The sequence below is a fragment of the Otolemur garnettii genome, unplaced genomic scaffold (assembly GCF_000181295.1).
Source record: "Otolemur garnettii isolate 467f Iridium unplaced genomic scaffold, OtoGar3 scaffold00031, whole genome shotgun sequence".
Classification (NCBI taxonomy): domain Eukaryota; kingdom Metazoa; phylum Chordata; class Mammalia; order Primates; family Galagidae; genus Otolemur; species Otolemur garnettii.
In genome coordinates, this window is record NW_003852426.1 from 17,473,070 (window position 1) to 17,476,109 (window position 3,040).

Sequence of the window (3,040 nt, forward strand, 5' to 3'; positions counted from 1 at the left end):
CTGCTGTTCATCCAACTCACTTCTCACCTACAAGCTCAATTTTGCCCCTGACTCTGGGGATACAACTGGTCTTAGAGAAGTTGAGCTGGGTTTTGCGCACTTAGGGCCTGGAATCCTGTCTTTACTCCCCACACTGTCACTGATGGGGCTTCAACCTCCTATTCCCAGGCTTTCAGGGGCAGATTGTCCAACACTTGCCACCTGCCTTTTTGATACTAATACCCTGTTCTCTGGGCCTCAGCTGACCGCCTCCCTCCCCCACCCCCCAGTGTTCCTGCTTGGAGCCACAACTGGATTTTAAACTATAGGAACTTGGAAATTGGTCCTTGCGGTCTACAAGTCCTAGGTTCCTGGGACACCTACCCTTTGGAACCTGCCCCCACTCGTCCTCCAGCTGGGCTCTCACGTGGACCTTCAGACTTTTCTACTCCCTAACTCAGCTGGGTACACAGTCCTACAATCCCTGCCAGCCTTGAGGCCTCACTCATGACCCTGGACTTGGTTCCTGTCCAAGGAGAAAGTGAAGGTGAGATCTCTAGCTCTACCAAAGCCTTGCTTCAGTTGTCAGCACCACGTTATTCCTTTCTAATTGCTTTTCCTGCTATCAGTTTCTTTCTTATATGTCCAGACACTGGTCACTGACCCAGACCTTGACCTGCTCATGGTAATAGTGCCTTTCTCATGCCTCTTGCTTCCGTGGAACTGTCAGAGCCAGCTTACCCACTGTGACTGTGATATTACCTTACTGTGATGTTAGCTTACTGGGATATTACCTTACTGCGATATTACCTCACTGTGATATTTGGCTCAGATGTCCTCAGATCTTCCCAGCCTTAACTACCAGCCACCATGGGCCCAGGACTTCTGATCTCAAATCAACTTCTCTCTCCAGGATGCCACAGGGTTATGATTTATCTCAGTGTCTCTGAGACTCTGTTCTGAAGAAAGAAAATAACTATTCTGAGACAATACGCTTTTATAAAAACAAATTAACCTGAAAGTATGTATTAATTAAAATGTGTATCTTCATGATCATGTGAATCTGGGAGATGCTGGGTTGCACCAGGTTAAACAAGTCACGTCCTGAAGGACATTGTGAGTTCACTAATATGCTACGAATGAGCATTACAATATTCAAGGGCTGGGGAGGAGGGTAGGGTAGAGCATGTAGCTTTTTTTTTTTTTTTAATTTATTGTTGGGGATTCGTTAAGGGTACAAGAAACCAGGTTTCACTGATGGCATTTGCTAAGTAAAGTCCCTCTTACAATCGTGTCTTGCCCCAAAAGGTGTGGCACACACCAAGAAGCATGTAGCTTTTATCAAATTTATCAGCCTGCAGAAGGTTTTTTCTGAGGATCATTCTCAACAGCTCACCAAAATTTCCCCAGAATGTCACTTGGGAAATACTCCATGGATTTAAGTTCCATCCTTTGACACTACCCTGGAGGGACCTGAATAAATTTCCCTCTGACAGAACCTAAATGGAGGGTAAAGATTTCCCTAAATATTAAAATAAAATGATGATAATGAAACTGGACCGTATTTTACACCATAGGTAATAATCAATTCAAAGTAGATTAAATACTATTTAAAGGTATGACCTAAAACTATAAAACTCCTAGAAAAGCCCTTTGATGTTTTTCTTGGCAATGATTTCATGGATACACATGTAACACCAAAAGCACAAACAACAAAAGCAAAAGTGACGAGCAGGATTCCATCATTATAACTTCTGTAAACAATCCACAGAGTGAAAAAGCAACTAAATAAATGGGAGAAAATACTTGCAACCCATTTGTTTAACAAGGGCTTAATTTTCTGGGGCTTTCTCCCTCTCTCTCCTTTTTTTTTGAGACAGGGTCTTACTCTGTTGCCCTTGGTAGAGTGCAGTAGCATCGTAGCTCATGGCAACCTCAAACTCCCAGGTTCAAGTGATCCTCCTGCTTCAGCTTCCTGCGTACCTGAGACTCCAGGCACCTGCCAGAACACTCAGCTAATTTTTCTATTTTCTGTAGAAATGGCATCTCGCTCTGGCTCAGGGCTGCTCTCAAACTCTTGACCTCAAGCCATCCTCCTGCCTCAGTTACAGATGTGAGCTACCACACTGTCCTGATTTTCAAAATAGACGAGGAATTCCTACAACTCAATAGCAAAACAACTAAAATCCCAATTTAAAAATGGGCTGAAGACCTGAAGAAACATTTCTGCGAAGAAGACGTGCAAATGGTCCAACGGCTGTGAAAACATGCTCAATGCCAGTAATCATCAGAAAGATGCAAATTAAAACCACAAGGAAATATCATGACCGTTAGGACGATAAAAAATTAAAGACAAGTGTGTGGGTGAGGGTGTGGAGAAATTGGGACCTTTTACACTGTTGATAGAAGTGCAAAATGAAGCAGCTGCTATGGAAAACAGGATAGAGTCCCTCAAAAGTAGAACTGCTATACATCCAGCAATCCCACGTCTGGGTCTTTATCCAAAAGAATTGAAACCAGGACCTTGACGAGAAGTGACACTCCCATATTTACTGCAGCGTTATTCACGATAGCCAAGATATGGAAACAACCTCAATGTTCTTCACAAGATGGATAAAGAAGATGCAGTATGTTCAGACAATGAAATATTATTCAGCTTTTTAAAAATTTTCAGAATATTAGAGGGTATGTGTTTTGTTTACATAGTTTGTTTTGGTACAGATTAAGTCAAAGTTACACTTGTAACTGTGCCCTTCACCCAGATAGAGTGCACTGTACCCACTAAGTGTGAATTTACCCTCCCCTCCTCCCCACTCTTCCCGGCTTGATTTTCACTGAGATTTATTTATGTACGTGCAACTTAACTTGTGAAGGATGAATTTCAACTTGGTGTTGAGTAAAAACATGGACTGACTGCTCAAGGAATTTGCATGTCATCCTTGCTCAGGGGCCATACTGATCTCTGTACCATTCCACTTTTGGTATATATGGTGCCAAGGAGACCACTGTTATTCAGCTTTTTTTTTTTTTTTTGAGACAGAGCCTCAAGCTGTCCCCCTGG

The 3,040-nt window shown here is 42.7% G+C and overlaps 1 non-coding gene across 1 annotated transcript; it reads right to left on the reverse strand.

The window, feature by feature from the left end:
• Positions 1-2,877: 2,877 nt before the first annotated feature.
• LOC111725120 lies at positions 2,878-2,985 on the reverse strand. Its single transcript, XR_002773262.1, has one exon. It is a non-coding gene; the product is annotated as a U6 spliceosomal RNA (small nuclear RNA).
• Positions 2,986-3,040: the final 55 nt, after the last annotated feature.